This window comes from Monodelphis domestica, chromosome 1 (assembly GCF_027887165.1).
Source record: "Monodelphis domestica isolate mMonDom1 chromosome 1, mMonDom1.pri, whole genome shotgun sequence".
In the NCBI taxonomy this organism is placed as follows: Eukaryota; Metazoa; Chordata; class Mammalia; order Didelphimorphia; family Didelphidae; genus Monodelphis; species Monodelphis domestica.
The window spans coordinates 754,972,499-754,997,049 of NC_077227.1; positions in this window are offsets into that span (position 1 = coordinate 754,972,499).

Sequence of the window (24,551 nt, forward strand, 5' to 3'; positions counted from 1 at the left end):
TCCACTTCTCCAAGGGGACAAACTTCCTTCCCCATCCTTGTTTCCCAGTATCAGCTGTTGGGAAGCCCACTTGCTTTTCTGATTTGGGCTGCCATCCCTCCAGGATCTGAAGAATTTTTAACTAGGGTATCTTCTTTACAATGTGTGGATAGAAGAGAAAGCGCTGTGCTTCCTTCCAACTCCCCTGAGCTCTCTGGCCTCAAGACTTACACCAAGAAAGATATCTAGGATCAACAGGGGAAATCAGCTGTAAAGGAAACTGGCATGACCAGTCCTCAAACCATCCTCTCTCTCACCACCATCACCACCACCTTGTAGTAAATTTAGTTCTAAACACCACTATCCCATCACCGTCTTGCTGTATCTTGCCTTTTCACTGTGATCTATTTCTGAATTTAGAGGAGTAGCTGATGGAAAATAATACTCCTGGCTCTTACTACCTGTGTCCCCTTTATCAAGCCTTTTCAACTCAGCATCAAGCCTTTGTTTCTTGAAATGTAGCAGAAGGTGTCACAGCATGAACAATATGGAACTATGTATTGTATGAAAGCACTGTATAACCAATACCAGACTATTTACCTCCTCAAAGAGGAAGGAGAAGAGGGAGGGAGAAAATTTGAATCCTAAAATGTAAAAAAAAATGGCAAAAGTCATTTCTACATATAACTTAAAAATAATTAATTTTTTAAAAGAAAGAGCTTGAACTCCTTATCATCATCTGCCTCTTGAATTCTTCCTCTCACAGACTTCTATACCCCAGCACTGGCCCCCTTTAAACATTCACAGCTCTCAGTTTCTCAACTTCCTCCTTCATGGTTCTGAGGTAAGTAGGTGGTACAATGGACAGAATGCCAAAACTGGAGTCAGGAAGACCTGAGTTCAAAGACAACTTCAGGCACATTAGCTATGTGATCCTAGGCAAGTCACTTAATTCAGTTTGCCTCAGTTTCCTCATCTATAAAATGAACTGAAGAGGTAAATGGCAAATCACTCTATATTTTTGTCAAGAAAACTCCAAATGAGGCCATGATGAGTTGGACACAACTGAAAAATGAACAATGCCAAGAAGCCTGACATCTAGTAGGTACTTGTTTCCTTCTTTCTTCCTCTCACCTACCTCAGCCACCCTTAGGATCCTCAATGCATTCTCAGTCTACCCAAGAGATTGGACTTCTTGGCTTCTGCCCCACCAGTACCTTCCTAGAGCCAACCAAGATGTCATCAAAGAGACAGGAATGAAAGAGTCTTCATTAAAATGTGAAATGATGATGATGCAACAATGCAAAACTGACTTCGGGTTTCCATGATCCCGCCATGATTAACTCCCAATGAAAAGGTTTTGGAGGACTTGAATTTCAGAAATTCTATGACAGGAGTGTCAGAGGCTTCCCAATCCAGGACAAAGTCTGTGGGGGACACTGTGCCCTGTCTGTGAAGGGCCCTTTGAGGTCTCATCAACATTCCCTGCCCTCCACTTCACTGATGAGGAAAATGAATCCCAAAGAGAAGAAAAATCTTTCTTGAGGGTATACAAGTAGGAAACAACAAGATTTGACCCTACATTCTCTGGCCCTAAATTCAGAAGCTGCATGCAAATCTGCATTGCATGGAAATCTAAAAAGCAGCCCCAAAACTGAGATGGGGGCAGGAACTAACGGCCTGCCTCACTTTTCTATGCACCTCAATAGTCTTCTGAGATCACATATGCAAATGCTCTGCAAGCCTTAAAGCAAGAAAGAAATATGATGTTTGGCGGATATTCTCCGGTACAGTGTGAGGTGGTGCCATCTCTGAATGTTAAAGGTAGGAGGAATCTTTGAGATCATCCCTTCCAAAGTCCTCATTTTTGGAAATGTGTAGATTGAGATGAATGGAGGTGAAGCTGCTTATATAAGACCATAAAGTGAATGCCTGGCTCTGTTCTGTTCAACATTCAAAATCCTTCACAGTCTGGCTTCAGCCAATTTTCCCAGGCTTATTGCACATTACTCCCCCTCATGCAGTCTATGCTTCAGCCAGAGTGACCTACTTTCTATTTCCTATGCATGACATTCTATCTCTGGCTTCTGTACCTTTGCACAAGCCAAGCCCTATGCCTGGGATGCCTTCTCTCCTCCACTTCTCCTCTCAGAACCCCCAGATCCCTGTAAGACTCAGCTCAAGTGACACCCCTTTGTGAGCCCTTTCCTGACTCCTTCAGTTGTTAGTCCATCTCCTCTCATCATTGGGGACTTTTTTTGAATATGGCTTGTATTTACTTGTCTGTGAAGCCATGAGACTGGAAGTTTCTCAGGATCAGGGCTTACCCGCATTTATAGCTCCAGTACCTAGCACAGTGGCATGTTAGGGAAGAAATGAATGGTTGAGGGAAGAAGAAACATTTATTGTTTTAAGGGCTAAGGATCCAAACCCAAGCAAGACATTCTCTTGCCTCATGGCATGGACATTCTAGCAGGGAAAAGAAGCTTAGCAAGGAGAACCATTAAAAGGAGGAAGGACAAGGACAAGTATGGAGTGGCATAGTTTGGGGCTAGTTCAGAAGTGGCACAGCGATCCACTTCTGGGCAAGATGAAATAAAAGCTAATCTATCTGAGCCTAAGGACACAGGAGTGAATTTTAATGTGAGGATGAGTAGGAGGGCTTTAGTGACAAACATCAATGTTCAGAGCTGTCCTTGAATAGGTAGGTGCTGAATAAATGATTGTTGATTGATTATAGACTGATTTACCTTGGGCAATTCATTTAGCACTTCTGAACCTCAGTGGGCTATTTTTTAATCTGTTAAATGGGGATGAAAGTCCACCAATATCACGATCATAGTTCTATTGTTACCTGGAAAAGTACTCCAGAAAAGACTGTTACTGGCAGGGAGAATCTTGGGAAATGGAATGATCTGGTTAACATGCTTTTCTGCATGATGCAAACTCTCCTTCATGCAGCTGCTGCTTTAACTCAATGTAGTGACCTAAGACACTTAAATGTATACTATCTTTAATACTACTACTAGCTCTAAGCACAGTAGTATTCCTTAGGATCACCCTTCAGAATCACCTTTAGGGTCTGCCCTGGTTAGCATCCAGTCACATCTTGGAGGTTTGGACACCTTAGCTTAAGATAAATAGCAATAATTTGGAAAGTTTCCAGAGGAGGGAATCCAACATGGTAAACAGCCTGGAATCCATGTGACATGGGGGTGGTCAAAGGAACAGAAGTTCAGCCTAAAGAATAGAGGACAACAGGACAACGCAGCTGCCTTCAAATATCTGGAGGGGGAAACTGAGCCTGTTCTAGCATTGTTATAGAGTTATAAGGGGAGGATGGTTTGGGATTGAACTCCTAATGAACTGGTTTTGAGGGTTGGCATTGCCTCAGGACCCAAGTTTCCACACTTGTAAAATGCTCACACTGTCCTGGATAATTCCTAAGATATCCTCTCGTCTGTGAAACTATAATGAGGCAAATCCTGCCTCTCTTACAATGAGAGCTGTCCTAGTGTGTAATGGATCTTCCCTGGGAGCTGGTGGACTTTCCTTTACTGGAGACCTGCAAGCAAAGACTGCTGGAGTCTTTGTCAGAGATGGCTATTCCTGTTCCCAGGCAAGTTGGATTCACTGATCTCTGAGGCCCTTTTCCCTATCGCTGCTGCTACTGCCAAGTGATTCACACAGAACTCATTTCCCAACCCATGAGCTGTAGGCTCCCAGAAGTGCCTTTTAACTGTAATTTGGATTTTCCTGTCTCTGAGTGCCCAACTGACATCTCTTATGCCATAAAAAGAATAAGGAACACAATTACTGGGACTCTGAGCACCTCTCTTTCTCTCTCTCTCTCTCTCCATTTAAGACAAAATGTTCTGTTCCCTTTGCTGTCTGATTCTCTTAAACAAAAACTTCTTCACAGTGATATTTAACCCTATACTCATCTCTTAAGTTCTCAGTGTCTTAATTTTCAATTGATTTTGAAAGGACTTCATTTTTCACTACCAGCTCTGAAGGACCAGAAAAGGAAGCCCAGCCCTGGGAAGGGAATCCCCATTTAGTAAGGAAAATTCTGAGAATAGGCTCTGGTCATTTCTTGAAACTACTCTTTGTTGTATTTTTTCCAATGGGCATTTTCTGACCCTCCAGTCCCGTCTCTCTCTAAAACCTACCAATTCAATTTCATTCTAGGAATATTTAATATGTACCTACTATTTGCAGAGTACAAGGGCCTGAGGGGAAAATCCCTCCCCCAAAACTGATGAGTCCATATCTCTATTGTGAGATGGACAGGGAGAGTAGGACTTCCATGAGTATAGAAACTGGCTTTGCTTTAGTCTATATCTCCAGTACCTACCATATCTTTTTTCTTTTCAGGCTAGACCTGTGACTTCATTAGTTCAGGAAACTACCAGGGAGGAAGTTTCCCCTCCACCATCAACATAGATCCTTGATTTACACAGTTGTCTAGGGCCCTGAGAGGTTAAAGGAGTTGCCCAGTCATATGGACAATGTGTGTCAGAGAGGGGGCTGTCACTTGGAATTAGATTCAACAACTGTACTAGATCATGAGCTCCCTGAAGGCAAAGTCTTTTCTCCATTGTATATCCCTACAGGAACTATCCCAGGATCAAGAAAATTAGAGCTGAGAGGAAGTTTATAGATCATTTATCCCAATTCTTTCACTTTGAAAATGAGAAAAGTAAAGCCAAGAGAAGGAAAGGGACCACTCCAGCTTATTATTATTTATTGGTGCTGATAATGTTATTGTTCTAAGTATCAATTCTAGAACACTTGAGGCTTTGAAAATCTGTTTTACATATTTAATCTCATGTGAGTTTCACAACAACTTTGCAAAATTCATGCTCTTATCCTCAAGTCATAGTTGAAGAAATGGAAACAGACAGACATTAAGTGACTTGCCCAGTGTCACACAGCTCATGAGTCTTTCTGGTGCAAGACACAGCACTCTATCCACTGTACTGCCTAGCTACCTCCTGCAATGGCTTTTAATATAGTGAAATAATAGCAGATCACAAGGAACCTAGATCCCTTGATCCTCAGACCTTTTTTCTCTCCACCAAAGTATCCAATTCTATTGCAGCTATTTTATGGGACTTAAAGATTTTCACAAAGGGAGCAAATGAGCTAGGAAATTTATTTGAGGTAGCTTGGCTGACACAATGGTATCTTTGTGGCTTGACTTGAGCTACACAAGGGTTTGGGGGCAAGGTAGAATAAAGGAAGAAAAAATGCTCCTAGAACCCAGGTTCCCTCTAGACAGTCAATGAATGGCACAATTAGCTCTCTAGAACTGACATGCTATGGAATCTCTGGGCCAGCTGGCTTCCCCTTCCTGTCTTCTGGAGAGAGTTTGATTCTGGTTGAAGGTCAACAAGTCCTGTTTGAATAGGTTAATGTTCTGTACCCTTTTGTATTTCTCTACTTTCACTCTTTCTGCCTCCTTTGTAAATAAACGCTATTAAAGGTCACTTCGACTTGGAGCAATAATACTTTGAATCATATATTTTAGTCAAACCCTTAATTTTAATCCTTACATTTTGGGCAACCACGAAGGGATGGTGAGCACCCATAATCTTCTGATAATCTCTTTCACCTTCTACTATCTCTAAACTATCCCTCAGCCAGCTATTAGTAACTAATTCCTATAAAGAAAGGTAAGTCCTAAACTTTAAAAAATAAATAAGCAACCAAGCATGATACTGAGCAGCATAACACAAATTTGAAAAATTCTATTTCTTGTATCTCTAAATGGCTCATAATTCCAGAGAACATTTCACAATGGTTCCATATAGCACTACTCCTTGCTGTTAATATAGGCCGGGTATTTTACATGTTCTTCCTTAAGAAGAAATAAGATAATTGTTTAGTTTAATATAGAGCTGAATTAAAAACTCAAAATGAAAATAACATGAATGATCTGGAAATCGGACTGGAAAATAACAAAGAAGTCTCTGTAAAGGAGGATTGGAATTGGGGAAAAAAGGGACTCAAATTCAGTCCCTGTATCTTGTCGCACATATTGTATTTTATTGATTGTTTGCTTTAAGATCTAATTTTATTTGTTAAGTTATTGTGTTTTGGCTGCTGACTATGTGTTCTGTTGCATTGTCCTTGTTTGTACCTCCCCAATATGACTGGACTAGAGAAAATACCATTGTAAAGGGCCAAGAAATTTAATGATCTAAAATTTTAATTTACTTTAAAGGACCTTCTGAAGTTAAGTGCCTAAATATTGCCCACCTCTGCATTTGTAAAAATGTAGTGGATAAGATGCATAATCTCATCTGGAAGGTGGAAGTTTTTCTAAGTGGCGTGGTACCCCTAAATACCTTGCCTCCACATTAAAATGGATAAGACATATAAAAAAGACATATGCTAAAGGAGGGAGCAAACCCAAGGGGTCAGTTACCCCATGAATTGTATAATTGTCATAGGGATTGCAACACCCTCCTCAAGGGGATTACGAGTTGAGAGACTAGTCTCTCAAAGGATCACAGAGAGGAATTGTGAAAGAGAATTCTTCACTCTGTTGTTTATTCTGAGTTCACACTTGTCAAAGAGAATCCTTTATTCCCTTTGCCAGTTTTGAGTTAATATACCTTTTCATTGAATCAACAAAAGCTTGAACTAGGTGGAGGAGCTTGAGAATCACTTAGAAAATTCATACCCTTAGAAATTCAATCAATGAGGAAACTGTAAACCTTTTGATGAGAAATTGACCTTCAGAGGATGACCTTCAGAGGCCTTTGATAAGAGTTGACACCTTCAGAAGATGAAAGGTGTGAATTCCATAGACCCTGCCCCTGGGAAGTGCAAGAAAATTTGGAAACTGTAATTGGCCCTTGTGAAAGGGGGAAGGAACAAGGAACTACTATAAAGGCCCTGAATTTCTGGGGCTAGGAAAGTCAACTCCAAGAAGGAAGTCGGCTTCAAGAAGAAGGCCAGCTCAAGAAAGAAAGTTGGCCTCGGCAATCACCTTCAGCTCAAGTCATTTTCTTTACCTGACTCTTGGAGGGAACTTAGGTGAGTGGATAGCTGGCTTTCCCTTCCTGTCTTCTGGAGAGAGTTTAATTCCAGTTAAAGGTCAACAAGTCCTGGCTAAGTAGATTAATTTCTTCTCTACCCTTTTGTATTTCTCTACTTTCACTCTTTCCACCTCCTTTATAAATGAAAGCTATTAAAGGTCACTTTGACCTTGAGCAAAAATACTTTGAATCATATATTTTAGTCAAACACTTCATTTTAACCCTTACACATGCCACACAATAGAGATGTTAAGCAAAGGAGGAGAGCCAGGGAAGTACAAAGGAGGTCACAGAATCTACTGGGCATGTTTCTTACTGTGGTGGCATCATTGAAATATTTCCTTCTCCAATATCCAGCATGGAAGAGCCCAGATGTAGGCATGAAAAAAAGGAAAGTAGGGGTACTAGGCAAGAGGATGTCACACTTAAAGCAGAAATGGCCTGTCATACAAAAAAAAAAAGAAGCTAGGAAAAAGGAAAGAGACTAGCCATGTGATTCACTGGTATAAGTAACTGAGTGAAGAAACTCTCCCATCTATATTTTGGTGATCATAAAAAGGAAGAATAAGGAGAAGAAAAAGAATGCACTATCAGAAAACAGAAATGGGAAATTCACTAGTCATCATCAGGGTGCTCAAAAGGAAGACTATAGGAAGAGGAAAGGTGAGAGATGGGAACCTTGGAGCTGCATTTTTATCTGTCCTCATAAAAGGAGGGTAGAGTATACAGATACAGATGCAGGGTTGGGGTAGATTACTTAGTACTGGACAGGGAAATAGGAAGTAATGGGGAGAAGAGGAAATAAGAAGTAGATGCAGGAATGGATGAGTCATCAACAAAACAAACTACTCTCAGAAAGTACATCTTGTAGACAGCAAATTAAGAGGAAAGATAGAGATGCTAAGAACTTGTGCCTGGGTTCTGGGTGAGGAAAAGAAAGGGGGCAGGGAAGCAGAAGCAGATAGTGTCAAACCTAAAGCACAGGTGCTGAGCACCATATTTTCTCCCGCCATAATCTTCTTTGTGAGGAGTGGGAGGAAGTAAAAAGAAGAAAGAATAAGAGAAAAGGAAATGAATGAAAATATACAATTAACAATAAAAATTGAGAAAGTAAATAAAATGAATTCATGAAGCATCAGACATGACTAAGGACAGCTCGACAACAATCCATGAGTCAGAGAATGGCTGAACAAGTTGTCCACATGAAAATAATGGAATAGTATTATATTAAAGAATGCTAGTGGAATTACCCAAGTTATTATTAAATTAATTTTTAAATTAAACCAAATTTTTCTATTTAAAAAAAAAGCCCTCTCCTTCCACTGTTGGAAAAAAAGAAAAGCCAAGGCCTCATTACAAATGTTTCTGGTTATATAAGACAAATTTTAAAATTGATCAGGTTCAAAAATGCATTTCTCTATCAGCATTCTTAATCCATTATTGCTCTCTCAAGAGTTGGGCAACATGCCACATCTTCAGTCCTCTGAAGATATTGTTCAAAGTTCTTATGTCTGTCAAAGATTATGTGTATTTGCGATGTGCTTATTATAGATATTGCTCTCTTGGTTTTGCTTCCTTCACTCTACACCAGTTCATACCACTCTTCTAGGTGGGGTGCTGTAGGCAGAGAATGGCAAGTAGACCACTTTGGTTTGACCTCCCCAGTTCCCTTCAAAGCTCACTTCAACTTCTGTTTCCTGTGACCAATAGATGAAGGACTTCATATTTTTTCCAATCCTATTGTCTTCTCAGACATCTCCAAAATAAGATTTATGAAGCAACAAGTAAAACAATAAGAACTGTCTCTGTGTTTTAAAACACAAAGGAACCTAATGAGGGAACAACCTGACAGAAGAACAGTGCCGAAGGTTTATTCCTAACATACTCACTCAGGACTCCCTCTCCACAAGCCTTCATGCTTTGGCAGGACTGCACAATGACACCCATCAACATGCACAGCAGAAAGAATTGCCAAAATAGAACCCCTTGAAATCACAGTGGTAGATCTTACCAAAGAGATAGAAGACAGAAAATTTGATTAGGAATGCAAACATATAGAAAGAAGAACAATCAGGAAGAAGAAAAGCAAAAGGCAACAACAATTAAAGAAAATATCATCTCCATAAGAGCAAAACTCAGGCATCTTGAAGGCAGGATGCATAGAAACAATGTAAGGAATAGAGATCTCTGGGAGGTCTGAAAGTCCAAAACCCTGAATACTATTATGCAAGAAACAGTTTTAAGAAAACACAAGAAACAAAAAGATTCCACAAACTACTGTTAGAAAATTTAAAAAAACTCACACTAAAACCCAAAGATATGATGTGCTTAAATTTGGTCAGTTCAGTGAGCAGGTCAGCAAGTGACCAAGAAGAAATGGAATCAATCATGTGTTCCCAAATTGAAGGAGCCCAAGACACACCTCAGAGTAATGTGTCCTCCAAATGTGAGCCAAGTAATCAGCGGGAAAGAGAAGCATTCAACACAAGAGAGGCACATGAAACAATCTTTACAAGAAGATCAGACGTGAGCAGAGGATTTGACTTGTTAGCACCTCAGACAAAAGATACACAAGAATGTGAAACAACCAAAGCCCAAGTAAGGAAATAAGTTACTTCAACCACAAGATAGCAACAGAAGGACCATTAAGACATTCCATTCCAAAAGTACACACGGAGACCTGGGGGAGAACAGAAAGCAATGAGAAGAGATGGCAGAGAAAAAGTCTGAAAGACTGTCCAAAGTCCTGCTTTCGGTGGATTCATTTATCGGTGTTTTCCCAAATCTAAACCATGGAATGGGAGTGTACATAAGGGTGGGGGGTGAGGAAGAAGAGAGGGAGGCTGTGTGATATTCCTTCATCAAGTCAATGGCTAATAGTGAAGGAAAAATCACTCCTATAGCTCTCTCAGGAAAAAAGAAGGCGATGGGAGAGTGGAAGACTGTGGAGGAATGAATGAGGAAAGAGGAACAAATTCAACTCAATGGTAGGTGAGGATCTCACTGCTGAATGCTCCCTTGATAGGGGTGCAAGAGGGGGAGATTTTACAGTGGACTAACAGGACTTTATATGCGTATAATCGTAAAGAGACCAGACCTCTCAAAGAGTGTTGTGCCCAAGTGGACAGCGTCCCTTCTTGGAAGAATGACAATCAGGGCTCCTGGAAGGCTCTGACAACACTCAGCTATTCCAGCTCTACCTTCCACATGAAGCCTTTCCCAGTCCTCACAACAGCAAAGTAGCTGGATTGTGTGAGAAAAAAGGATTGCATGGATTGGTGTTCCCAAGTACAAAGTGGAGATTTGAACCCCAGACTTCAATCCCCAGAAGTCCTTGGTATTTCCCAGAATTCCCTATACTCTCACCTGGGTCCCCACCTGGGCAAGATCACAATTTGTATTTAAACTGGCTGTAAGGCCTACTTCGGCCCTCTCTCTTCCTCTACGTGGAGATGGCAAGATGTAGTAAGTAAGATGTGAATGAATCAGCCCTAGACACGTGTTTTGTTATTTTGTATCCTTGATTTCTAATCATCTTAATAAACCTCATAAAAATAATATTTTTATTACTAGAGACATTTAATTTTTAGACAAGTGTGAGGACAGGAGCTTGGGAGAAAAGAAGTAAAATGAGGCATGAAATGACCTCAAGGAGGAAGAAAGGGGGGACACTGGCCAGCAGGATCTGTAGGAAACAGCTGCCAGGATTTTCACTGAGCAATTGCGTAGAGTCTAGAATCCTAACCAATAAATAAAATGAGGCCATTTCTCTGAGTACAATATCACTAAAGGGGACACAATCTATTAATGAGGAATAGGTCAGGGTCATGCCACCATTTGCACCACCAACGACGAGCATAAAGCTGACCATCTTCTATGGCGAGGCGTGTCTTCCTTTTGATTGCTCTGGCAGGACATCATTTGGACCTCTCCTGATATTCCCAATTAGTGGATATGTTCGTAAGGAGATGGGCTTGGAGACCTCAGTTCTTCCCGGGAGGGGAAGGACTACTCCTCAGGTGAATGGATCCCTACAGCTTTGCTAAGCTATAATGTGTCTGACCCACCCTTTTCTGGTACCTGTAAGAAAAGGAATGTTAAGTAGTTCATGAAACCCAGGTTCTTTGGGTAGAAAACAAGCCATATCAATCAGGTTTTTACTGGCTGTTGCCACCCAAATCTAGCTGAAAGGAATAGCAAAGACAAAAAGAGCAGATGCTGAGAAAGGCCTTGCTTGGAGCTAGCTTTTTAATATTATAAATAAAGAATAGAGCTCCATGCCCAGCCTCTTGTGTACAAGGTAAAGAGAAGGTCCCGGTAAATGCTTTGGGGACCGAAAACTAATTCTCTTACTTAAGCCCTCAAAGAGTGGCCTGACCTTCAGAAGTTCAAGTTGAAGGAAATCAATGATTTTACACAGAAATGTGGATGATAATACAATCCAGCATTAATTTTCCTCACTCCCCCCTTTGATCCACTGGCAGAGTCTCCTCAACGAATCACTGACTTAGTGACAATTATGCATTTCAGAATTGACTCACCATAACACAAAAAGACCTGAAGGCACTGAATATTACACCAAGTGCTTTTAAGTATGAGGCTGAAGTATTTTAACATTATGGCAATAGTGTGAGGAGATGCATCCCTAAGAACCACTGGAAGCAGCCCCCTTTGGCAAGAGGACCTTACAAAGAATAATGGCACCTGGAGGAGAAATGAAAGGGACAGGTCACACGCTCCCCCGCTGTTCCTTTCAGAAGTCTACCATATCTTAGGGTTCAGACCTCTCGTGCAGCTGATTTAGAAATCTCCCCTCTCAGGCATGTTGAATTGGCTGGAACTCAGAGCAGGTTCTCTAGTGAGTCTGCTTCCTAGTTCGGGTCACTGATGAAAAACTTTTTCTGTTAATTTTTTCTTTCAGAATAGACCTTTAAAAACCCCTCACTTTCCATCTTTGAATCAATTCTGTTATTCATCTTAGCTACTCATTCTTCTCTTAGGAGGATGAGATGTCACTAAGGATCAAATCATATACAGGAGCACATAGGCAACAATAGCCTGTGCAAGTAGGTGACTTCTATGGCTAAGCTGAATGTCCACTTAAATGAATCTACCCAAAATGCTTATTTTACACCAATTCTAACAAGAAGCTTGAGATGGGATGTGTCAGTAAATTATCCCAAATTGTATCCAATGAGTTGTCTAAGAAATATATTCAATTACTAACCATACTCAAATGAACTAGATACCCACATAGCACACCACTTTGAGCCCCTCTTCAAATCCTTGTGTAACTGGCAGGTGTTTCAGAGAATCCCCTGTAGACAAGCATTAGTCCAATGTTAAATAATAAATCTAAGAAGAATTGGATACCTCTTTGAGATTGTACCAGATGTTCCATAAGTCACTCTTATCCAAGAAAACTAATTGCACTGATATTTTTTACAAAACAGGAAATATTTCTAATTTAACCTGACTAAATAATATAATTACGTCCTGGTTTTACAGATTCTTACCCCATTGTCTAATTATTCCCAAACCATTTGGAGATATTTGAAGGGCTTTATCTTATATGCAAATATATGATTAACAACAGGCAGATAACAAGCCCAAATACTCATCTACTGAGTTGTTGACTGCAATCACAGATCTCACAGACTTGTAACTTAGATGTGTTCTGGATTAATATTATGTTTATGTATTCCACTGATTACCTGCCAGGATTATAGAAAGTTGCTATAAAATGTAAAAGAGGAACATGGCTAAAACAAGGTTCCAAGAAAACCCCAACTGACCCTTAATCTGATGTTGACTCCAGACAAGAATTATATAGGTAGCAAGCTGAATGAACAAAAATGGCATAGCCAGGCTTTGAATCAGGCAAGTGGGAAAATTTCATCTTCAAGAGAAAATATTCTACTAGGGAACTCAAGTCAGAACCATCCTACCTCAGCCCATGACATAAAGTTACTCTCCCAGTTTTTCCCTGGGACAGAATTCCATAAGCAGTTCATAGATGTCAACACCATAGGGCTGATGGCACTATGGATCATTGACTCCATATGAGTATATCTGCGATCAAACTCAGAATAATATCAATTAGATCCCCATAAGCTTCTTCAATGGCAAATTCCAATAACCATATGGGTGGATTCAGTTATTAAGGCTCATAAATATTGTAGATTGATCCCTTAATTAAGCCTCTAAAACTGACATGTATTAAGATTAAGCTGATTCAAATTGTAATTTCAATATATAGCTCTATACTTTATAAATCCACTCGAGATACAATTTTATAGTCCACAATAAACATTACTAGAGTATAAATAAATTCCTATTTCCTAATTACTTTCCCTTCTTTTCAAGGAGTGTTTGAAATGGGAGATGAGATAAGAATTTCACATAGCAGCAAACTCCTGTACAGGGTTCTGATCCTAAGTGAACAAGGAAATTTTTTTAATCCATTTTTGTGTTTTTTTCCCACACAGTAATCAACTATCAAAATCCTGTTAACTACAATGCTACCAAAACACATGATCAACAAGGCTTATAAAATAACATGTTTTATATGTATATGTACATATAATGTATTATTTTATTTATATATTTTATATTATAAAATAAACATAAAACTTTAGTTCATAATCTAACATTATTCCAGATTTTAAAAAGAACCTGCTTTAATGCAATTCTGCAGAGCAAAATGAGACCATGTCAAAAGGGCCATAAAACTTTGCTTACTCTTTGACCCAGAAAATACTACTGGATCTATATCCCAAGGAAGAAAGAACCTATTTGTACAAAAATATTTTAGCAGCTCTTTTTGTTGTGGCAAAGAATTGGAAATGGAGGGGGTAGCCATCACTTGGAGAATGGCTGAACAAATTGTGGTATACGATTGTAAAGGAACACTATTGGGCCATAAGAAATAACAAACAGGATGCGTTCAGAAAAACGTGGAAAGACTTACATCAACCGATGCAAAGTGTAGTGAGCAGAAACAGGAGAGAAATATTGCAGAATAATCAACTGTGAAGGATTAAACTATTATCAGAAAAACAAGTTTCCAAGATAATTCCAACTGACACCACCAAAGAAGGAACAGATGGGAGTAGAGCTGAGATCAAAGTACAGCATCTTTCACGTTATTTCCTTCATAAATTTTTTATTGTCACAGCATGGGGAATACGGAAATGTGTATTGCACGATAGCCCTGATATACCCTATATCAGACTATTTACTACCTCGGGGAGAGAGAAAAGGGAGGAAGGGAGAGTTTCTCAATAGCAAAATGTCAGAAAACAAGTGTCAAAAATCATTTCTGCCCAAAGAGATAATGGACAAAAAGACTTGTACAAAAATATTCATAGATGCGCTCTTTGTGGTGGCCAAAAATTGGAAAATGAGGGGATGCCCTTCAATTGGGGAATGGCTGAAGAAATTGTGGTATATGTTGGTGATGGAATACTATTGTGCTCAAAGGGATAATAAAGTGGAGGAATTCCATGGGGACTGGAACAACCTCCAGGAAGTGATGCAGAGTGAAAGGAGCAGAACCAGGAGAACTTTGTACACAGAGACTGATACATTGTGGTACAATCAAAGGTAATGGACTTCTCCATTAGTGGCAATGCAATGTCCCTGAACAATCTGCAGGGATCTAAAAAATACTACCCACAAGCAGAGGACAAACTGTGGGAGTAAAAACAATGAGGAAAAGCAACTGCCTGACTACAGGGGTTGAGGGGATAAGACGGAGGAGAGACTCTAAATGAACACTCTAATGCAAATACCAACAACATGGAAATGGGTTCTAGTCAAGAACACATGTGATAACCAGTGGAATCGTGCGTCGGCTATGGGAGAGGGAAAGGCGGGGGGAGGGGGGGAAGGGGAGGAAAATAAAATGATCCTTGTTTCCAGTGAATAATGTATGAAAACGACCAAATAAAATAATGTTTAAAAATTAAAAAAAAATCATTTCTGCAGGCAACTGAAATTTTTTAAAGTTAAAAAAGACAGAGCTGATCAGATGCTATTAATGTGGTCAGATGATTTCCCAAATGACCTTACCTAGAAAATCATTCATCTTACCCTATATGGCTTCAACACAGCAAAACAAATTTAGGCAGAGCTTCCTTCCTTTTCACAAGCTGATGATCTAGTTTACAAACTTTTCCATTCTAGCTAAGTCTGAAGCTACTTTTTTCACCTCTGAGTCTAGTAGGTGTCCCATCTAATGCCTCTTACCAGATAATCAATCCTATAACAAGCCTCAAGCATCAGCTAACGTAGAAAGAACACTTTCGAACCATTATTAAAATCCCAGTGAAATAGAAAATAAAATATCAAAATTATAAAGGCAACTCTTTTTCTAACTGTTGGTACCACCACTTTTCACAGCATAAGCGTGTAATTAATTATGTATTAATAGTTCTAGGAAATATAACTTTACCAGTTCAAGTTCACACACACACACTATTATGCAGTTAGCTTAAAGCATGTGGAGCAGAGTATTAGAAGCCATGATTTTTAACAGCTCCTATTCTAAGATTCTAGGTGAATACTGAATTGTTACCAGGCAGGAAAGCCCTAAGAAAGGTGCTCTGCTGCTGGCAGGGGGCATGACCTCTCTGAAATCCTAGAGAGTTCTCACAGAACAAAAAAAGAAAAATGAAGACAATGATTCTTAATGTGCCTGCTCTAAGGAACAGAATAGAACTCTGAAGATCCTAACGGCCATTTGATGTCTAGTACGAACAAAGCTGATGCTAAACTGGAGAAGAGCTTCCTTACCAAAGATCCCAAAAGGGGGTTTGATCCCCAGATGCTTACCTAACTTCACCAGTAGCAGACTGAAGACTTGGGCAGTGTGGCTTACTGAGTAGGGACACGAACTGAAGGTTTCATTACTAATATTTATTTTAAAATTTCTATCCATCCTTTAATGCCTAAACCTCTAACCCAAGAAAATCAAAGAAAACTTTGATTTTTCTAACAATATTTCCTAATACCATGAATTATCACATTTATGTTGGGCTAACAAATTGGTAAGCCGAGGTCACTTGGCCTGACGCCTTGTCTTCATGCCAAATATTAAGTCTACCCTATCATCATTGTCTCAAAAATGAAATTAAAATCAGCTCAATTACACCTCATAGCTTCTGTCATTCGGCAGAATTCTTTCCACGGCCCAACCACTTCCATAACTTTGTAAGGGTCGCCATTTTCAGCTTCTAGAAGATCAAAAATGAAATGTGCCGATTCCTTGTTTCAGGTTTCCATTGGCCATCATTCTCCTAATAAAGTGATACTCTTCATTCAGGACCTATTTAGAGAAACCTGGCTTGGTAACGACTCACGCCCATACTCTTCTCTGTATCCCTGGGGACTCCGCAGAGGAGCCTGACACGTGGAATGTCCAACATCCTCCACACACCTTCACTATCCTTCACTCTCCTCTCTCTGTCTCTGTCTCTGTCTCTGTCTCTGTCTCATATACTTGTCTGTATCCATAGATATGTCATGCCTGTCTTCCTTCCCTCACTATCCCTCTCCTGCCCTCCTCCAGTTCTCCATTCTTCATTCAGTCCCCGTCCTCGATTGTCATCATTCCCCGGAACAATTCGGGTCGTCTCTACGGCCCCTGTGGCCCAAATGAAGTTGGATCAAGGGGCTGTAGTCCATTCCGACTCTGTGCCAGGAGCATTTGCTCCGATCTCCCACCTCCAGCACATCCAGAACAGGAGACGGAGACGCAGCACACTCGAGGGAGAGCCTTGGATCTTAAGGACTGGACCCAGACTAAGAGATCACCATTTAAGAAGGATTTGTGAAGAGCGTTTCAGACTCTGTGCCAGGCCTGCTCTGGACCCTGAAAAGACAAACCCACAAAGGGGAGGCTGCCTCACTTTCAAGGAGCTTTTCATTTCTAAGAGGACTGTGCTAGGCACTCTGTATACCAATACAAAACGTTTCCGGTGCCCCAGGCTCAAGAAACTTTCTATCAGGGAAAGCAACATGTACACAGATGTAGAAACACAATCTCTTTATCAAATTACTTTGGAGAGAGCAGGGGGAGAGGGTCCACCACCAAGTAGGAGATCAGGAAAGGCATCTTGGAGGAGGTGACACCTAAGCTGAGTCTTGAGGGAAGAAACCAAGTTGTAGAGGTGAAAAAGAAGAGCAATTTGCCCAATCCCCTCATTCTGGAGTGAGACAGACTGATTCCCAGAGAGACTGCCTGGAGCATCGATTTATTTCATAATAGAGAGGTCCTTAAAGGTCATCTAGTCCAGCTCCTTCATTCTTCAGGTGAAGAAACTGAGGCTCAAAGAGAGGGAGAAACACGCCCCAAGTCACCCCAGTAATAAGGATCAGAGCTGGAGAAAGAACCCGGATCCCCTGGCTCCAAATCCCAGGACTCTTTCCCCTGTCTGCCTGCCTGCCTGCACTGGCTGCTTGTTGGCTAAGAAAGCAGCCTGGCTGTCCTTCTCTGCTCCCCAGCTCCTGGCTCTGGGCTCCCTGAATGAGTCTGCTGCATTGCGGTGGTCTGTTGACTGTCGACGAAAATGCATCTGTGAGGGGCCCAGATGCTCAGGCAGAGGGAGCCAGACTGCAGCCTCCAGTAGGCATCTAGATCTCTGGGCCAGGATGACAACTTACCCAAGCACTGACAGAGACTGGGGCTTGGCTTCAGTCAAGGGAAAGGGGCACAGGAAGGAACAGAAGGAGAGGAAGATTGATCCCTGCCTCCCCAGAGCTGGAAGGGTCTCCTTCCAAAGCCAAGGAACCAACCCAAGGCTGCCTGGGACTCGGTGGGCAACCTATGACAGCCTGTTTATCTATGGGTGCCAAGAGAGCCAAAACACTATCTCCCAGCCCCAAGCAGGAGAGCCCCTACTAGGGGGCAGAGAAATTGGAAATGCCTGCCCTGGGGCAAGCTGAGGCCCCAAGCTGAGCTGAGGGGAAGAACTCTGGTTTCCAAGCTCTGGGTTTTTTCTTCCCTCTAAGGGGCTCCCTCCCTTCTTTCTGATAGCCAAGCCCCCCCCCCTCCCCATTTCATCTGTTCTCAAATCTCTGTCAGCCACAGAAGAGTAGACTTAAAGCTAGAAGAAACCTTTTGGCTATCTATTACAATCCCCTGATTTTAAAAGTGGAACAACTGAGGAATCCCAGAAAGGGGAAGCTTACAACAATATTAAGAGTAAGAATATCCTGAGTCTAGTGCTGAAGGGACTTCAAAGGCTATTTAGTCGGACCTCTTCTGTTTACAGTTAGGGAAACTGAGGTTAAGTGACTTGTTCATGGTCATCCAGGTAGGAAATAGTAGAGCTGAGATTTAAACACTGTTCCCATGATTCAGATCCCACTTCTGCCATTTGCTGTTTGTGTCAACTTGGCAAGTTACTTAATGTCTCTTGGCTTCATCTTCTTCAACCATAAAATTGAGTGGGTTCCACCAGCAGCCCCAAGGACCCCTCCATCTCTGTATTTAGGATTCTAAGGCTCTCGGTCAAGTTCTCTTTATTCAGCCCTTCCCATTGTACTGCACTGTCCTTGCCTCACATCTGCCCTAACCAGCAGACTGACGTAAGATTCGAGAAGATGCCTTATTCACTACTCACCACCATTTCTTTTGCTCCACATATTATCCAGTCATGGTCCCACTCACAAAAGGAAGCATTGACAAAGTCTCTATTGAATGAGATATTCCTTGAATACTTCTGCTATCTATGGATATTCAGTTCATCTTTCCAAAACAATTCACACCATCATTCCAGCAGACATAAAAACCTGTAACCAAGGAAACCGCCTTGCCTTTCCCATTTGAGCTAAAGCGCTCCTCTCATTCTTCTCCCCAGTGCTTCTTAATAGACTGGCAAAGCTACAAGCGACCAGAGGCATCCTATAATCCAATTCTCATTTAACAGAGGAAACTGAGGCTCAGAAAGAAGGATTTGCTTGAGGTGTAAAGGTAGGGCAGAGGCAGAGGCAGGACCTTAAAGCAACATGCACACAAGTAAACCAATACAAAGTTTATGTAAAATAAAACAGGGAAATTTGGAATGGAGACAGTTGTAATAATTGAGGGAATTGGGAAAGGCTTCCTGTATAAAAGAAGATAGAACAAGAGCTATGCTTAAAGGAAACTGAATTTGAAGGCAGGAGAGGGTGCATTCCCTGCACCAGGGACAGTCTGGGCAAAGGAATGGAGAGAGGAGATGGAATATTATGTATATCAGGGGATCGGCTCCTTATTCAATTTGATTGGTACAGACAGTCTGTGGAGGGGAGGAATGGGAAATGACCAGGAAGGATGGCTAAGAGACAGACTTCAGAGACTGTGAGAATTTAACACTAGGCTGAACCCTTTTTCTTTCTTGGTACCCTAAGATCAGCCTTGGATTTTAAAAGGAAACGTTTCTGGAAAGACCTCCAGGAAGTGATGCAGAGTGAAAGGAGCAGAACCAGGAGAACATTGTACTGATACATTGTAGCATGATCAAATGTAACTGACTTCCCTACCAGCAGCAATGCAATGACCCAGGATAATCCAGAGGGACTGAGGAGAAAGAATGTATCCACATCCAGAGAAAGAACTGTGGGAGCAGAAATGCCAAAGAAAAACATAGCATCGATTACATGGTTTGAAGGGGATAGGATTGAGGATGTAGACTCTAAACAATCATGCTATTGCAAGTATTGATAGTATAGAAATGGGTTTTGATAAATGAACATCTAAAACCCAGTGGAATTGCTCATTGGCTCCAGAAGGAGGCAGGGAGGAGGGGAGGGAAAGAACATGAATCGTGTAACCATGGGAAAATATTCCAAATTAATTAATTAAATAAATTTTTAAAAATTCAGACTTACAGTTTGAAAAGTTTTTTATATATGCATCAAATCCTGTAATACCACTTTAAAAAATAAAAATAAAGGAAACGTTTCATAGCACACTTGAAAAATAGGTCATTCTCTGAAGTTGCAATTCAACTCTACTTTTTTTTATTGAATTCTCTTAGTATTCAGTTCTAGACCCTTTTGATCTCAAATAGCTTCTTTCCACACTGCATTTCCAAGACATTTGGATGGTTGGCTTGGTTCAATGGTTTATTTGTTTAATTCCATTGAAGAGTCTTGAAAGGAGACATTCATTATCCATTTGCCCTTTCTTGTGTGTAAGGCTAAACCCGGGGCTCATCTGTATTATATGTGAATTCTGGGAGGATGCCAGTAGCCTAATAGCTACTGGTCACCTAGAAGATGCTTGCCTATTGTCCCACTGTAATTCCTGGCATCTGAAAGACTGACCCCCAAATATAGACTAAGGCTGGAGTCCACCAAATCAGAGGTGCCAAGAGCTCAGGGCCTGCCTTGCTCACGGCTTCAGGGGTTCCCAGCCAGGTGGGACAGCGAAGGTGGAAATGAGTGATGGAAGACAGTTATGTGTGTGTCAGCCTGGGGCTGAGCTTTGCATGGAGCTGCTTCCACTGGGCTCAGGGTTAGCCTTTTATTTTTATACCTCAATAGATACATATTCAACATATATGCTCAAATGCAGATCATTGGATAAGTGACACATTAACTTTTAACAAATAGTCTGATTAACGTCCTGTGAAGACCAAATATTGTGGTCAAGATAATGGATCAAAGGGGTAATAGAAACACAACTCAGTTTTAATATTAACTAATTTTTCAGAGTTTCATGGGGAGTTTCCAAGATGGGTTTCAGTTGGTAAATCAAGTCACTGAGGCATGATGTACTAAAGTATAGTGTACAAGCCTCTCCCTATGATGATTGAGGCTTAGGAGAATTTGTTTCTGTGCATGGGAATAGGGGATTTCTGGGCACAGCTTTTGTTATGAGTAATATGCCTAAGGAAAAGTTAACCCATGATAGTCTTTTGGGTTTGGTTTTGTAAGTATGATCTTTTGGTGGTATTCTGGGGGAATGATGTACAAGTATTTGCTCTTATATTATTTTTTCTGAAGCTGGGGAGAGAACAATAATCATGGCAATCCTAATAATAAGGGATGTTGGTGAAAGAAGTCACACAGAGGGGTGCTAAGTGGATGTCTCCATCCTACCAAGGAGCCACTTTGTGACCTCCTGGCCTCCACATGTGACCATGTCAAGACATCATGGCTTTAGGGGTCCCAGTACAGAGGGACTAGGAAAAGTAATGGCACAAATAGCTTAAAAGAGATTTGGGGAAAGGAAGTCACTTTCTTTGTCGAGGAATTCAGTGCCAAATGGTGTTTGCAGAGACAGCTCTAGAGCCCAAGAGAGGTTTGGAAAGAGAATAGCCAGCCAGCCACACACATCTTTTCTTTTTCTGACCTGCTCCATTAATTTACTCAATAAATAATTATAAATTAAGATACAGTTTCCAGAGAATTTTAATCTTAACAAAGACTCAAAATGCCAAGCTGGAGACTTAGTATGTTATCATAGAGGCAATAAGACTTTTTTTGAATGAGCATTTAGTATCTCTGTATTACACAGTATTTGGTTTTAGAATAAGAAACATGGTCAGATTCAATCCATCCAGGATGTCTTCAATGTCAGTGGCAAAAGCTTCTAACATCTCCCTATTTTGTACTTTCTTCATCCTGATAATCATAAAATCATTGAACAGTTATCTTCACAGCCTCATTTATCCAGCTCTTGGAGGATGCTAACATCTGCATTGGAAATACCTTGGGAGAAGGTCTTGGAAAGCTTTTCCTAACAAGTCAAAGACATTTTATACTAAATAAACAATATTCATGGCAGCATCTTGTATTATCTCTTTCTTTCAGATAATTCTGTAATTGTTCATTTGCTTTAAAAGTCTGCCAATTTTTCTTCTTTTTCTCAAGGATGTCTTCTGGATCCTTATATGCCTTCTGTAACTTTTGCCTTAAGGCCAATCCTATGAGACTTTCTTGTCTTTGTTGGAGACTAATTACTCAGTGGCTTTAGCCTACTTGAAGAATTTAGTGGAACTGGCAAGAGTGGAAAAGATATCCAAGGGTCTTCTGGTCTCCAACTTCATTCAAGAAGATGCACCATAACAATCTCTCTCCAAGTTGCTATGGGAAGAGAAGACTCTGGGAAGAAGTTGATATGAGAGGATCTGGAAATCTCCATCATGTCCTTATCTCCAGTTTGCCAAACTAGAGATGGAACATCTCTTTTGGTGAGATCCAAGACTTTGTCTTGGTTAAACTGAGTTATCTCTCTCCCAAAGGGAAAGCTCCTTCAATCTGTTTTCTCATGTATATTTTCATGTGTATGCTTTCTCTGGTCTCTGTTTCTGCTTTGGGCTTTGATAAATACATTTCTTTGCTATTTGCTATGTGCATTCATTACAGAATTGGCATTTAGTGAAAAGAAAGGTAATCCTTGGATATAAAACATGGGGCCCTCCTTTCCCATTAAATAGTGATAAGAGCTATAGTGTGAACTTTATAATTATATATCATAGATTAATAATATTTAAGAGAGCAGATGAATAGATTCCTGCCAAGCATCTCCTCTCTCTCAGCACTGCATAGTGGTTAGCCTCTGGCTCCAACCTCCTGCCTCCTTTCCTGGCAGGAACAAGAGTCTCTCTTGGATAAAATTGGGGGAGAAGATGCTATAAATGTTTACTGTTGCCTTTCTGTGAACCACATACATAATACCCTTTCCTGCACCACTCACTATATGTGGTTAGGTCATAATCATAAATATTTTATAGGGACAAAAAAGTGGTTATGTGCCACAAGCCAGCAGTTAATAGAATCAACTCATTATGCCAATAACATGACCTATGATTTTTTTCCAATTTTTAGATAACTCTCTCCTCTTTCAAATACTTCAGAAATCAATTTCTTGATGCTTTCAAAATTATGTTGCTTCCAACATAGATTTTTTTCTGTGTGTACTCAAACTAATTCAGCCACTTTTTATATCTTTGTTTTCATAAGCACCATTTCCACTTCTAAATACGGTGCATCAGTAACTTACATGTTAGAATTCAAACATCAACTGTCACCAATAATGAAAATAGTTGACCAAAGTCATGTTGTTCCATTTTTCAACTGCTTGTTAATTTCAACCTAATTACAATTAACAAAAGTTTCTCAGTGCTTGCTATATTCCAGGCATTGTCCTAGACACTGGTGATGCAAAGACCAAAGTGAAACATTCCCTGCCTTCAAAGAGCTTACGACCTACTGAGGGGAAATAAATTTACCCAGTTAAGTAAATGAAAGATACAAATTAAATACAATATAACTGGGGGAATTAACAACTGGGAGTCAGAAAAGACTTCTCTTTGATCTTAACATCTTGGCATCATAGGTTTATCCCAAAACTTCCAAGATTCTTTCCTCTCCTGATAAAGTTTCAGGGAAAGAATCAATCAGTCAATAAACATTTATTTAGCACCTCCTATGTGTCAAACACTATGCTAAGTACTAGATCTCTAGAAAATTTTTCAGGAGGCAAAATATCCAATGAAGTATCTCAATGAACTCAGAACATCAGTAGCAAATACGCAACCTGAAGTCTGGGACATCAAGTTAAAATGGAATTTGAACAAGAACTAGACCTGTGCAGATTGGTGCCCCTTAGAGAGTTACTTATAGCTCTGATAAGTAAATGAATTTTCCCTGGGTCACAGACCACTTTCAGAGTCAAAACATGAACTCAGGTCTTCCTAACTCTGTAACTAGCCCACTTATCAACCACACCATGTTTCCTTTCAAGGAAAATTGCAATTTCAACATAGTTCAAGTGGAAAAAGACAAGAAAAAGTATCTGAGTTCAAGAATCACAATGGACTTCTTCCTACAATGAAATCTCAGAAATCCCTAGAATTTCAGACTGAATCAAAATGGACCTCAGTCACCAACGGATCCAACCTTAACCTGAACAAGAATCTTCTTGGCTCTCATCTAACAAGAGTTTCTTGCTTAATGCCCTCCACTGAAAGGGATTCCCCATCACCTGCCAAGGCAACTCATTACACTTTGAGGTAATTATCATGTTGATAGATATTCCCACCTATCATGCTCAAGTACCACAAGAACCAACAGCTCATTTCCTCTGTAGAATGATGATCAGGAACCAGGAGAGGGACCAGGGAAGTAGAGCAACAGTACATGCCCCTGCCAAGCTTGCCCAGTTTTCACATTTCAGGGATGGCTTTAAAAATTGCCTCAAATACCCAACAAATCAAAGAAACTTTCCCCAAATACAAAGAAGGAACAGCTCACAAATATAATACTTAAGCACGTCTCATGTGTTCCAATGGATTTCCTTCTATCGGAGCCTCAAAAAAAGCTATGCAAATTATCTAGAAAAAAACTCCATTTTGTGTTCCTATCAATAGATGGCACTAGAAATATCCACATTCTTTCTGGGAGCTACATCTTAAATTTCCCAGCATTCAAAAATGTGTCCACATAGGTAATAATAATAATGATTAGATAACTATATCTAATTTGCACTTATAAGGTTACAAGGCAATTTCCCAGGCTGTTTCAGAA